General features: G+C 47.8%; 1 long non-coding RNA gene across 2 annotated transcripts in view; it reads right to left on the bottom strand.

Moving 5' to 3' along the window:
• LOC148428415 (uncharacterized) overlaps positions 1-14,989 on the bottom strand; it is a 70,791-nt gene that overhangs the window by 20,650 nt on the left and 35,152 nt on the right. Inside the window, exon 4 of one of the 2 annotated variants that reach the window (XR_015864745.1) lies at positions 13,894-14,179. The exons of the other annotated variant lie outside the window; for it this stretch is intronic. This is a non-coding gene — a long non-coding RNA (uncharacterized LOC148428415). The remainder of the gene's footprint in view (positions 1-13,893; positions 14,180-14,989) is intronic. 2 annotated transcript variants of the gene reach the window in all.

Raw genomic sequence — 14,989 nt, 5'->3', positions numbered from 1 at the left:
AGATTTTGCAGAAGTGTCAGAATGCCGGATGAGCGCTTCACTGTACAAGACGTGTTTACAATAGCTACAAACTACTTAGTTGTGCCATTCAGACCGTTTTAGAGATAAAAAGGCAATCTTTTGTCAATAAGTATTCTATTAGTAAGAGACATTTTAAACACTTCTTTAGCTTATATATATATATATATATATATATATATATATATATATATATATATATATATATGTATATATATATATATTTTTTTTTTTTTTTCTTTAGGATTTTATTTTTGGGCCATACCAATCACCAAGCTCTATTATGACATCACTTCCTGCAGCCCAGCTGAATAGGTCCATTCCATCCCCAAATTTGCAGTAAATCCATATACATATCATATACATATATCATTACACATATATCATTTTCAGATTGTAGCTTGATTTGGCTTGATAACGGAACAAATTATAGCCACTGTAGGATTTTTAATGGAGGGAAAAAATACTTTGAAACCCAAAGCCAAACAAATCCTGAATCAGACTGTTCAACTTTGGCCGTGTATTCACCACTTTAAAGAAATTCTCAGCGCAACTTGCAGCCCTAAGTGCGCTACCTTAAATTTATGTGAAGAAGTCGTTCGGTGCCTGGGAACGGGTCACGCGGGTTAAACTGCACTGTAAATAATTTAGGAATCTATTAACATTTAAATGTGACATTGATTTGACTCCGGCAAAGTTGCGGAAGTGAGAAAAAAACGCTTCTATCGATCAGGTGGACTGTACGTAACGCTCTTTTAGAGAGTGTGTGTGTGTGTGTGTGGGGGGGGGGCATGAGGATGCTCGTATTGTATCTAGTGGCTGCAACCCCAGACACTACTGTAACCTCTATTCTATGCGCCTTATAATGCGCTGCGCCTTGTATATGAAAACACTTGTGCCTTATAATCCCGTGCGATTTATAGAACGGAAAATACAGTAATAAAGCTTTACTGACTGATCCGATTGCTTGCTTGACATTCCTTTTTTAACGCAGCTCCATCGAGCGGGTGGTGACCCCGGCCACTACTGCAGCTTCTATTCTATGCGGCCGATGCTGTAGCTTCTATTCTATGAGCCTTATAATGCGGTGCGCCCCACTTATGAAAACACTTTTAAAATAAGGCATTCGTTGAGGGGGCGCCTTATAATCTGGTGCGCCTTATAGTGCGGAAAATAAGGGAAGACTTGTCTGAAATCCTTGCGCCTCAAGACAAATAACCTTTTCAAAGGCCACAAGCAGAGGAAAGCTTAAGTCATCTCAGACCTTGTGTGTGCGCGTGTTTTTCCAAGAGCTCCGTGGGTCATCCCCTCGAAAGGGCCCTAACTTTGTAGGCCAGGTCACATCAGCGCCATATAAGGATGTGTTTGCGGAGACAAAGACCTTTTCATAGGCCGCGCCTGCCACTCGCATTGAGGTCAATGCATTCACCGGGCCTCCGTGCTTGGCATCCAGGATGCATTGGAATTCATTCGGATAATTCATACTCACAGAAAAAAGGACATTCACCAATTAAAGATGAACAACAATAATAGCAATAGTCCACTTTCCTTGTCCTGACTGGGGGCAGGTGGAGATTGGAGCGCCTAAAGGAAGGCCCGAGCAGGAGAGCGGAGAACACGCAAACGTCGCACAGGAAGGTCAGAGCCGGAATTGAAGCCGGGACCTCCAACAATGCTAACAATAACGACAATAATGACGAGCGGAATTGTTCACATTGTCGCAAAGTGTGCATGTCGGCGTTTGAAGAGGCGCGCCGCCTGTCGTTTACGCGCACGTCACCCTTGGTAAAACCGTTTGCGTCGCAAAGAGTCGTTAAGGAATTGGTGTCAGTTAACCTCCATGGTCACGCGCCTCAGTTTGTCATGGAGCCCTTTATCATCTAGAAAAGTTCAATTCCTTCTTCGAAACCTTTGTCAGATCGTCGTCTACTGGTGGGAAGTTGTCCCGTGCTTCAGATTCCGTCTCTCCTAAATCGCATCATCTTATTAAATAACGAGTCTCAGGTGCAATTGGCCCCGAGTGCTCTCGCGGGCGGTGCCAGCTTTCTAATCCGATATCCCTCACAGTGCGGAAAATACGGTAATGAAGTTTGACTGACTCATCTGATTGATCGATTGATTTTGTCCATCTAGAGGATGCAGAGCGCAACACTAGCTACTAGTTTAGCTTCTATTTTATGCGCCTTATAATGTGATGTGTTTTGAGAAAAGGAGGCCATTGGTTGAAGGTACGCCTTAAAATCCCATGTGCCTCATAGTGCGGAAAACGTGGGACTTCGGAGAGAATTTTGCTGTCGATTTTCCCCTTTGACCTTTCTACATTTACAGTCGATGAGGCGGGTAAGAGGTAGATTTTCGTTCTGACCTACGAGTAAAGTTTAGAGCTCTGAATCTGAATGCCAGTAATAATGGATGACTTTTATTGCAGGATATTAGCGTCTATTTAGACCAATCCTCAATGAGTTATTTAATTGGTACATTTATCTGGCATGAAATGATCAAGCAATCAAAAAAGGCTTTTGGGGCTTGACGACGCGGCGAGTCGTCTGCCATCTGTTATCCGGCGTTCCACAGGGAGGCCAGTGGGACACTTTGTTTTCTTCTTCTTTCTACCGCTGACATTTCATCAAAAGAAGATCATTATTTGTCTGGGTTGTCTGGGAAGCAGGATCGTACCTTTGCTAACGGGGACTTCTAAAAAGGGACGAGTGGAGCGGGGCCGAGACGAGACGCCACGCCACGCCACGACGTAGCCGGCCGCTCCCTCTCATGTTTGGAATTAGCTGTGCGATTATGGGGTTTGTCTTCCGTTCTCGCCGCAAACTTCTGTTCTTCCACTGAGTTGGGATTGCCATTCGGCGCTCCGCGTCTGTTGTCCCAGTTGCCACTGCATTCCAATCTGATAGACTATCCATTTACTACGCACTACTGCACAGTGTCTAGGAGTATCTTTAAAAGAGATTGTCCAATTACTACACACTACTGCACAGTGTCCAGTAGTATCTTTAGCGTACTCAATGACTATGGAGTAAGGCGACTGCCAAAAAGACGTACGCGTCTTTAACAATTCGTATGAGCGGGATTCTAAATTGTTTTGAGTTGGAATTGCTTACGTATGAGTGCCACTCCGATTTGTGTTGAGATTACCGATCGAAAACTTGCATCACGACGTACGAGTCGTCGAGACCTCGCGGGACACCATTGGTTCCCCGTGCCACATTTTTAAGTTTGGAACCGGCACTAAATTGAGAAGCGGAGAGGGCCGGGATCCCTTTTCTTCTGAGTCCTCTTGCGCCTGAGCTCGGGCTGCAAACTTCAGGCCTTAATAAATCAATGTCAAGTCGATTTTCTCAAAATATTAATCCCGGCTAATTAATTAATTTTCCAAACGACCGGTCAATAATTGCTTGGCATTTTGGTGCAATGCTGTGGTGGGCACAGCTTGCTGGCGGTTTTCACAGGAACTAGCAGATTTCTAGTACAAGTCCACCTCGCTCAGAAGTCACCCCCCCCCCCCCCCCCCCCCTCCTTTTTGTTGGTGAATTTTACAAAACGCAATTATATGTCTAGCCCTGATTTGACTTTCGGTTCCATAGATGCTGGCGGTCCAATTATAAAACAGCGTATGGGTTATTAAAATGACCACATGACTTGACTTTTGGAGGCATGACTACATCGTATTTGGAGTAATAGACTGTTGCAGTTATTGGGGGGGCGGGAGGTCATCTACGAGCGCGCATTGACGCAAATGCTGAAACTAATGTTGCAAAAATAAAATGATTTGAAGTTTGAATGCTTTTTTTTGATGCAGCTGATTGTTAATTTGTCAAAAAGCCCTAAGGGTCATCATCTCTATCTCCTGCGCCAACTAGTCCCTGCAGTTTAAACGCCCGACGTCCTCTACTCTTCCTCGTCAATTGTTCAAACGTCCTCGTTAATCTTTCGCCGGTATTCATCTTTGAACCCGTCCCATTTGTTTGAAACGGGGGTCTTTGGAAAAGATTTGCTGTTCATCTTACTTGGGATGTTCTTTAGCCAAGTGATAACTGTTGTGACATCAGAGCGTTTGGCCGTTTGGCCCCCGACATGCCGACATCCATTGAATGTTATTCAAGCACTGTTACGTGGGAAAAATGAGTCTGTTTTGAGTTATAAGTCAACCCCGCCCTAATACGGGGGTTGAAAATGAGGGGAAAAAAAACTCGTCTTGTACTCGGAGAAATACGGTAGCTCAAATCTCACGCGCTCCTGAGGGCCCGATGGAAGCGAAAGGGGGAGTAATATTCAGTCACGGTCCCAGTTGCACATTCCCACACCAGTAATGGCTTGCGCAATAATCCCGCCCGCCCGCCCGTCCGCCCGCGGCCCCGGTTCCAACCGAGGCGCCCGGCCGCAGATGGCGCTGACAGCTTCCCGTAATTATATTTGACTCTGCGCTAATATCTTGCCGGAGTGTCACGGAGGGCCGAGCGGAGACGTCCTATCTCACCGAGCACCTGAGCAGCCGGGCTTATTACGGCGCTCCGGAATACCTTTAGCCGGTTGAAAAAAAGCCAGGTCCCCGGCGGGGGCCGACAGTTGTCATTCCCCATCAGCCGGAGCTACGTTAATGCCATTTAAAGCTTCGCTTGCGTCCGAGGACCCGGGGAGTGACAGTCATCGGCGAGGTGTTCCAATCGGGCACGCGGGGTTAATTTACTCCGGCCTGAGGGGGGCCACCGGCTCCCCGCTGTCATTTAATATGGCAAGCTCCTGGACTGCCGCATATCTCCCAGTACAAGACTAGTTTTTTCCCCCCTCCTTTTCAACCCCTATATTAGGGAGGTCGACTTGAAAGCGCACAACTCAAAACGCACCCATTTTTTCCACATAGCGGTGCTTGAATAAAATTCATGCAAATGCCATAGAAGTCATTTCATGTCCATTTCATTCCGTATGGTATCCATCCGTTTTAGAGTGCACAGAACGTGGCAAAAATGCCCCTCGTTGCCTCTGTTGTCAACAACGAGTCGTCACTTGGGTTAAGAAAGCTTGGGAGAATATCCCAAGTAAGATGATCGGCAAATCCTTTGACTACCCGTGGAAGAGTAAAAAAGATTTTATCGTCACATGTTCAGTACATGTATAGGACACGGGGCATCCCTGGACCCGATCGCGGCGCTAAATCGGCCGGCAGATTGCATTAAAGTACTGCGGGGTTTGCGAATGCGTTTCTATCAAAGATTTATTACGGTCCCCGTTTTCGATAAATCACTGACATTTGGGATGAATGGCTAGGCGGGATAGCCCCTCGCTTTATTGCTTATCTCAAAGAAGAAGAATCTTTTACAGCATTTAAAAGAGAAGGGCTCGTGAACTCCTGTTGCACGGAACTATAAAATGTCATGACTTCTTTGCCTTTAATCCATCATAAAATGTCTCCGCAACTTCACCGTTGTTGCGTATTGGAATACTCGTTCAAATAGAGCTGAGGAAGTGTATTATTGTTGTGTAGTGTATTATTGTTGTGTAGTGCGCTCTTTCAGGGTGAAAACAAATTCGTATGCACCGTACTCGTCCTTCGATTGCTAATGCTGCAAAGGCATGAAACGCTCAAGAAATTCAAGTTATTACCTCGGAATTGAAAGTGCTTTTAGGTCCCAAAGAGTCATCCGCACCGAAAAGCTGAAAATTACCCGGGCGATATCGTGCCTTCTTTGAAGAATCTTAAGTATGACATCCATTTCGTTTTGAAGATCATTTTAAGCCAAAGGGATGGCACGTCCCTCGTGTGACAAAGAAGTGGTCAAGCCTTGTTCAGCTTTGATTTCTTGTCACTTTCTGGGTGAAATTTCAGCCCCCTGCAGGATTGGACAAAATACCGCATTTATTTCATCAGTATTCACTCATGTTGCAGATGATTTAACTCTTGATTTACCTTTAGGAATAGGAAATTGTTCAGGAATAGGAAATTGTTCATGAAAAACTGAATTCAAAGGTCGAGTACTCGAGCAACCGGGGGGGGGGTAAGCGAGGTCGACTTGTACTCGGAGAAATACGGTATGTAAAATAAATAAATAAATAAATCTATAAAAAGGCGCACGTTGCAGTTTTCCCCCCGAAGTTAAAAATAGCAAGTCACACACCATTACTGGCACGGAGAGCACATTCAGCAAATCCAGCGGGCGGGCGGGCGGGCGGGCGGCTGAGAGAAAAACCTCCTTTGAATTTGATTTGTCAATTCATGTAATGCGGTTACTCGATCAGCAAGAAACAAATGATGAAAATGATGGATGGCCTATTGGCTTGGCTCGCTTTCGCCACATAGAGAAAACAAGAAAGCCGATTCATGCAGCGTTCCTGCTCGAAAATCACTAAGAATAAAATAAATGGCTCAATCACAGTTGTATACACCAAATGAGACTACCGAACCATTAGCTTTCAAGGCATATGGTATTTTTACTTTAATTACTGGATTTGTTTTTTTTTTATTATAAACTGCAACATTTAACATTTTACAGAAAATCTATTAGAATTGGCCGCACCGGACCATAATACGGTGGCCCTGAAGTCCAAATCACACAAACTTGCGAACAAAAGCCAACACAAAAACTCCTTACAAGAGAGAAGCAGACAAGAAAAAGAGCAGGCGAGAAAAAAGACAAACACGCACATCCAGTCGGACTGTTAGAACACCGCAGCAACGGAAAAGTAAGGAACTTCAGGGACGTTACGGTAAATGCAGCAAAAATACTCCGAAGCTAGGACAGACACGGCGACCGCTGAATCTCATACGGGGTGGCTTTAAAAGTGTGAAAATGATGAAGGTGCGAGAGCTGAAGAGGAAAAAGGAAAAGGCAGGCGCGCCTGCACTTCCAGCGTTGCCCATTCAGCTCGGCGGCTGAGAGCGGACCCCTTTGAAAAGTTCTACCCGGCACCTTTGTAAACTTTTCTTTTCCTCCCAAAGTCGGGAAATTCCTGGCCTGGGACGGGCTATTTGGCTATTTGGCTCATTTTCAGCTCATTTTCCTCCATATTCCTTCAATTCGAATGTCTGGAGCCCAGCCCGCTGCCTCAAATCTGCTGGGGTAGGCGCCGGCAAGCCCGCGACCCTTGTGAGGGGAGTCGGCTCTAGAAAGTGGATGGACGGACAGATATAATCAGATATAATCGGATATAATCATATGCGGCGGCAACTACCCTACACCAACTTTGTGCGTCTTATACACGCTAGCATAGAAAACACCAGAATTTGACCCCAAAATGAAGCGCCTCGTGCACAGCTGCTTCTTATATCTGGGGAATGAGGGCATATAGGTGCGCCAAACGGAATGCGTCTGGGCGGTTGTAAAAAAAAACGCAAAAATACGTCTTTGGGATTGAATGAGTTCTGACGTTATATTTCAATGTGGTTCGGCCTCACGTATTGAGCCGGACAAGCGCGCCGTGGATGAGAAGCGGCTTTAAACTCACGGTGACAGCGGGTGGGGCGGGGCGGGGCGGGAGGGAGGGAGGGGGTTTGCCAAGGGATGCTAACGACGCGCTCATAAGCACGGCGTCCAACGCTCGCTCCGATGCCATTAGGGCCATGATATGACGGGGGGTGTCAGCGGCCGGCTTAATGACTAACGCGGCGCGATGGAATGGGAAGAGACAGCGGTGTCGGGCTCAACTCAAATGAAGCCCGCGGCCTCCGTTCTGTCTCAGTCCGCGCAAGCACAAATTGTTGCGCGCAAATTACACACGAACCTAAAAGAGAAACTCAAGTCAAACGCTTTTCTGACGTGGGAGTGAGTAAAGGACGAGCGTCACTGTTCTTGTCATAGGCAAAACGCGGGCAAACGCATTAAGTGCCACATTAAGAACCGTAAGCCGTGCTCATTTTACCCGCGGACAGTGTTGGGTCCCCGGGACTGGCAATACCTTAAAGCTATGGATCCCAACAGAAAGCTTTGGAGCCCCAAAAACCTCGCAGTAAAAAAGCCCCGAGTAAATCGAAGCTTCCAACTGCATTTCCAAGACGTGAGCAACAAATCAGCCACCTCTTGGTCCGTTTTGCTCCATTTTTACTTGGAGTGGGTCTCTTTAGCTTGAACGTGTCTGTTTTGTTCCTCTTCCCGAACCTCTGAAGCCTTTCTTTTGCGCTTTTTACTTTCCGGAATGAACTTACACGTAGCATCTGTCATCGTCATCTCAATATCCCAACCGCTGATATAACTTAGTAAACACGCTGAATTTTGATGATGTCACCACCTTTGGGGGACGAATGACCGACGTTTTACAAGTTGTGACACTTAGCGTGCCTTACGTTAGGGTGTTCTTGTCTGTTGCAGAGCCTCCGGTATCAGTGACTGAGGGGGGCGGAGTCACCAGCTTCAAACCCAATGTTTCGAAATAAGAGCGGCACATAAGTGCGTGTTTAGAGTTTCGAGCGAAGCACCAAGCATATTTTCAAATTCAAACACACGTTCAGATTGTCAGAACACTGCTCCAACACAACAGTAACACACCCGCAGAGTGTCCTCCGGTCGGCAGTAAAATAGCAGTTCAAACTCCCTTTGTCTACTAGGAGGTTGTGGCTGGTTAGAAAAACAACAACTGCAGATTCGCCGCACTGCGGATTGACATAAAACCATCCCAAATTGACACTCTTGCAGAAAGAGAAAGGTCAGCTAAAGTTTAGCCCCATATGAACGCTCACGGACAGTGGCCGGCTTCCATTTGATCGCCGCTTGGCCTTTCAGCAAAGAGCCGCTTGCCTCAATCATAACTCTCTGCATACATAAAAAGGCGAATCCGATGCCTCCCGGGAAGCCTGTATTGTTTATGACCACAATATAGATTTTTATAAAGCTCCCGGGAAAAAAGGGAATTGCGCCTTAAATTACCAAAGATGTCTCTGCGCGTCGTCACCAGAGAGTTATTTGGGCCCCGGGGCTCCAGCGGCTCCAGCGGCTCCAGCGGCTCCAGCGGCTCCGCGCTTGCCAGTGGAAAGGGAAAGAGGGACACGAAATGGCCCTGAGCACAGAGAATTAAATTAAAGAGTTCCCCGATCCGATAAAACTATGGCCAAGATGAGACGTGTGTGGGGCAGATGGACGGCAGCGGTACGGTCAATAGACTTCATACTGTATAAACCGTATTTTCCACACTCTAAGGTGCGCAGATTATAAGGTGCGCCTCCAACGAATGGCCTATTTTCATATGAGGCACACCGCATTATAGGGTGCGTAGAATAGAAGCTACGGTAGTCGGTGGAGTTGGGTCATGCGTTCACACGATGGAGCGGCGCTACGGGGGATGTCAACAAAACAATCACATAAGTCAGTCAAACTACAAGCGTAGTCAATCAGAACTTAAGAATAAAGATGATGTTTTTCTGTTTTCCTTGACACTATGTTAAAAAGGTTTTCACATTTATGGCGCACCGCATCCTAAGGTGCATAGAATAGAAGCCACAGTAGTGGCTGGTGTTGCGTTATGCTAGATGGAGCTGTGCTAAAGGAAATGCCAACAAAACAATCATATGGTCAGTTTATTACCATATTTTGCCACGACCCGGTGCATCAGATTACAAGGGGCACCTACATTGAGTGGCCTATTTTAATAGTGTTTGCATATACTGGGCACACCACATTATAAGGTGCACAGACTAGAAGCTACAGTAGTGGTGTTACAAATCCACTAGATGGAGCTGCGCTAAAGGGAATGCCAACCAAGCTATCACTTCATGACTGTCGGGTTATAAGGCGCGCCTTCCACGAACGGCCCGCCCGATTTAAAAGTGTTTTCAGATGTCGGGCGCACCGCATTATCAGGCGCATAGAATAGAGGCTACATTCATAGCTGGAGTTGCGTTATACGTCCACTAGTTAACGGTGACAAATGTCCAGAAAAGAATGTCTAGCATTCCAAACTTCAAAGTAAACTTTTGGGGCCTGGCGTCGCCATGCCTTGGTCACTTTCTTGAATCGACACGATTTGCCCTTTGTTGCAGTACTTGACCTGCAAGCTTTCCGACAGCAAGTCTCCGAGACAAAGTCGTGTGTCAGCTAGCATCAGTGAAGCGAAGCCGATTTAGCTCGTTGATGCGATGCGGCCGCGTGGCGTGACTCCCGCGGCCGCCGAGTCAGACGCCGGCGGCTCACCCGGCCCCCCGTCCGGGTAATAAATCACTGGCGCGACAGCCGTAGTGACCTTTACGTTATGGCGCGCGCCCCCGCGACGCATGTGCCGTACGTGCGCACAATGCACTACCATTCACGAGCCTTCGTGCTCTGCTTGTGAAAAGGTTACTTTATTGATTTAGGCAGCCTCGTAATAAGGACCGAGCCCTACACATTTATATTCACTATATATAGATGTTTTTTTTTTTTTTTGGAGCAGAAAAGCTGCGCCCTGTCAGTGAGGAGAAAAGAAAAGCGTATGCCCGCCGTCCGTAAAGGAGTGCTACGCGGTTGGTGTCAAGATTAATATCGCGCTCCCAACAAATCAATAATCCAAAGCATCACATTCCCCGGGACGGCACATCTAATCAGAACTATCAATCCTTCGTGTCTTGGCCCGCTCGTAGTCATTACCGGCCCGCGGAGCCCAAGGCCATTAGCGCGGACGTTCGCGAGCCGCTGGAGCGGAGCGCCCGGAACGTAAGCGGCGAACGGCGAGCGCGCCCGCCGTCATCATGCTAATGGGCCGTGCTAAATGGAGCGGCTCCGGGCGGCGAGGGCCGAGCGGTCCGCGCCGCGATCCGGAGGCGCGGCCATTTCACGGTGTCTGCCCGGGACCCGGCCGCACTCGCTCACGGTGACGGAGAGCTCGGCGCGTCAAAAGGGGCGGGGGAGGGCTAGCCGCGGTAGCCGTCTGTGAGCGTTAACGTTCAGGGGTCTCGATCCGGCATCGCCGTTTGGAGCGCGGCCGCCGGCTCTTAGCAACACGGTGCGCGCGTGCCAAATCCACCGCGACGCCGGTCATTAGGATCCGTCTGCATGCCAATCGTCAAAACGGATCCAGCTTGCAGGCGGAAAATCAGCCTCTCACGAATTCCGCGGCGCCGTCCCGCTGACCTTGACCCGTCATACAGCACGATCCATTTTAACGTACGTCAATAGACAAAAGAATGCTGTTGGGAAGGAGACGTTTTTCTCTGCTTGTAGTCGCTCCCCATGGATCATGAATATTTTCTGGAGTTATGAAAGAAAATTAGGATGCAAAAGGCTCAAACGAGACTGTATGTAATACGTCACCGAAACCCGCAATATACGTCCACTGGTCCACACTTAAATTGACACCTTAAACAGATGCGCACAATCTTTGCTTGAGTCCTGACAATACGCGAAGGTTTGACTTCTGAAAGAAGAAGTTTCTGACAAAGTCATATGAGTGAATCAACGCTGGAGTTGCCGGTCAAAAGAATGATTCATCCGTCTTCCTGTAAAAGCGGGCAGTGCTGTTTTAGCCGCTATCAAAAAAAAAAAAAAAAAAGTAAGTTGTCGCCCAGAGCGGCGCCTCTGACCATCCAAACAAAGTGCGGACGGACACTAAGCCAAGCTGACGAGTGCACAAAGATGACGGGGCCTCAACGGGAAGGACGAGCCCTCCGAGTGTTGCTCGGCTTCCGCCTTTCGCCGCCATTCTCCTGTTTGCCTCAAATATTGTTGGGAAGCAGCTAGTGTCACATGCCGTTCCCGATCAAGGGACTACTCGCGCGGATGCGACGTGACATTCTCTTCTCCTGGCGACTCCACAACGGCTTGGATTTCCCCCTTGCGTCGGCCGGACGACAAACGAGCCGCTACCGCATTTTTCAAATTGAACCGAAAAAGCTATCTTTGTCAAAGAACTATACTAAGCCAAAGCTTGCAACGTGAGATATTTACACAGTCTGATGTATCTTCGACTTATAATTCCAGAGATAGATTTATAAAAAAAAATTCGGTCACACCAGTGGTTCCCCCCACATCGGAAAGAGAAAACATCCCCCCCGCCCCGCTGACTATAAATAATATTATTATCTATAAACGTTGTGTATGTATACCTAAACCTGTGTTCTTTTTAATAAAAGAAAAAAAAACAGTATAAATCAACTACCGTCAATGATTTTTCTCAGCGTTTAAACGGGTTACAGCTTAGTCTAAAACTGAAAAAAATAACCAAGTGCCAGAAACAAAACAAAAAAAGACAATTCTTATTTCATTGCAATTATACTTGACAAGACAAAAACAAAGCCTCACCTTACGCAACCCCCCCCCCACCCCCCCCAGCTGGAGTGAACTGAAATGCAGAGGGAATCCGTTGAATAGTTTTCATGGCCAAACATGAAAACTCGCGTTTTATGCGCCGTATAAGGCGCACCGGGTTATATCAACTTTTGAGAAAACTGAAGGCTATCATGTGTGCCTAGTAGTGCGGAAAATACGCTCATAGGTTCTCTGTGCCCCTGTAACACAGTGCACAACTTGACATGATTTTTAAACTTGTATTGTTTTGTGGTTATTTTGGACAAGTGTGAATTCATTCTTGCTTTGCATTGCGAAAAACGCGGTAGTCCTCACCGCAAAAGAGCGCTCGGCATTGTCTCACTTGTTTATGTGAGGCGTAAAGTCCAAAAGGTGCATGGCGGAGGGGCTTATTTCAAGCCTCGCCTCATTATTTGCGAGCCAATCAATTGAGGAAGCTAACAATTACTGTAGCGGGGGCTCGGCCGAAATGCGAACGCCGTCCGCGACAAATTGTATCGGGGGCCGCGCATCGAAAGATGGGATTATCGCACCGCCCGGCGCGTCCATCTATCAACGAGAGGTCGGAGGGGGCCCTCGGCGGTCATCCGTCACGCCAAGTGAAAAAGGCTGACTGATTTGCGCCCGTGCGGTCTATCAAGATGTCACTATTTCATTTTCTTTCCGCGAGCGGTCTTTGATTACTTTTGCCAGCAGCCGGGCGTCGCTGGCGGCCCCCGACTCGCGACGGCGAAAAGACGTGGCCCCGTGCGGTTTCTCGCGGTTTCTCGCGGTTTCTCGCGTTTGCTCGCTTTTTCTCGCAATGACGTATGCAGTCTGGTAAAAACAGTTCAAAAGAGAGATTGAGGGGGAGAAAACGGTTGTTGATTCCCTCCATCATTTTTCAAAGTTGAAGATAACGTGCAAGTTTGGCGTTTTAGCCAGAAACCTGAAGACAAATCAGCAGTGCGCGGACGTGGCCCCCGGGCCCGGGGTTTGGCACCCGCGCAACAGCCCAACCGAATAAATAATTCAGCAGTCTTGCGCTGGAGCCTCTAATAAAGGGCGCGCCTTTATGTTCCGCGTCCGAGTGAGACGGACGCCGCCGAAACTAACGGCAATATGACCGGAGCGGAACACTTCATCAATCTCCCGTACCGGAGGGGCCGCCATCATGATGACTCCCGTCCATTGGTTGGCTATCAATTGGCCCTCTTTCCCCACTCCACTTCCTACGATAGCGCCGATAAACATACGGCTCCATCTAATCTCGGGGAACTCTTACGCGCAGGTTAATTAGCTTCCGCTTCCTGGGCTTCAAATCCCAATGCACGTCCCAATGTCCCGACGTGCACCATCAATTTGTCTCTTGGATTTGTCAGTGTTTTGTGTTTCGAAGAAGGGCCAATATAAAGCAATGAAACTAATTAAAACCATCCGTCATATGGTTATTTTGTGCTGCGCCGTTGCACTTTCACTTTTCGATTTCTATTTCCTTAAACCTTACTTTGCTTTTATTGTATTTCGCTAAGACAGACAGGCAGACGTAGGCGTGGATAATAAACAAAAGTTTTGCAATCTAATCAGTCTTTTTGTTTCAATTTTTTTCCAGTGAAATCCCTGACCTGGAAATCGGTCCATTTCCGAAGCGCCGTCATCTTTAATCGTGGCTCTCTCTCACCTTCGACTTTCCGATGTCACCTGACGCGGCTGCGGTCTGAGGTCTCAAAGCGGTTCGACGCCTTTTCGTCTCCGCTGATCACAGACGGCTCGGCGCTCTCCCGTTAGCGCGTGGTCACCGTTGAGGCTCGTTTGCAAGAAAAACAAATAAAGAAAGGAAGGGGCACCCAACCCCGAGAAACCTTCGGGTGAAGCTCTTCCACCTTGGGGCGCCAGCGGGCCAGCCGTCGCCGCCGTGTCGGCAGCCGCGCGTCGGCACTACGGAGGCCCAATCTGTTTCGCGTTACCTGCCGAAAGAAAAGCGGCCATAAACATCCGGATGTGGATTTGGACGCTAAATCTAAGACCGCCAACCTGAGATTCGGAATTTCAAGTCGGGCCAAAGACGCTTTCCGCACTTTCGTCCGGACATGACGACAACTGCGAGAAGCGCCCCCCCACCCCCACAAGCGCAAACATATGGGATGTCGGTGTGATGGGTGACACTTGTCAGGGGATTTATCATTTTTGCTATGAATATTCTTTCCCCCAGCCGTTTGCCGGAACGTGATAATGAGTTCCCTTATTGCAGGCCAGCGATTCACTTGTGAAGCGAGACAGCTGAATACTGAAGCGAGAGAGAGAGAAAAAAAAACCCAGACACTAAGACTTGATTGGTCGACTTGTGGTGTTTTCTTCGGCTGACGAAATAAACGTAAAGATAGTGATTAAACATTCTTTACAATCAATATAACTGCTTGCAATGAAGAAATGCTTTGCTGTGAGAAGGAATGCCCTAATTGCAGTGACAAAATATTCGCTATGAGAAGGCTGCTGTCTCAAACTTCCCCGTTGGAAGACCGGATCAGACCAGACCGGCTAAGACCGGCCGCCTGCTTAGGCTCAACCGCGGGCAGACATCACTTCACTTGTTATCTCCAAAATGTCTTGACACATAGAACGAATCAAGCAAGGAATGAACAGATAAACGAAGGGAGGAAGGAAGGGAGGAAGGAAGGAAGGAAGGAGCGAAGAGAAGAACGAGCGAACGAAATAAGGGAGAGACGTGATGGAAGGAAGGAACAGACTGGACGGATGGAAGGAAGCAGGGCGCAGTA

The sequence above is a fragment of the Hippichthys cyanospilos genome, chromosome 2, assembly GCF_059441005.1.
Source record: "Hippichthys cyanospilos isolate Australia breed blue-spotted pipefish chromosome 2, RoL_Hcya_1.0, whole genome shotgun sequence".
Lineage (NCBI taxonomy): Eukaryota > Metazoa > Chordata > Actinopteri > Syngnathiformes > Syngnathidae > Hippichthys > Hippichthys cyanospilos.
Note: the sequence above shows the minus strand (reverse complement) of the source record. Positions and strands in the feature narration are given on the sequence as shown.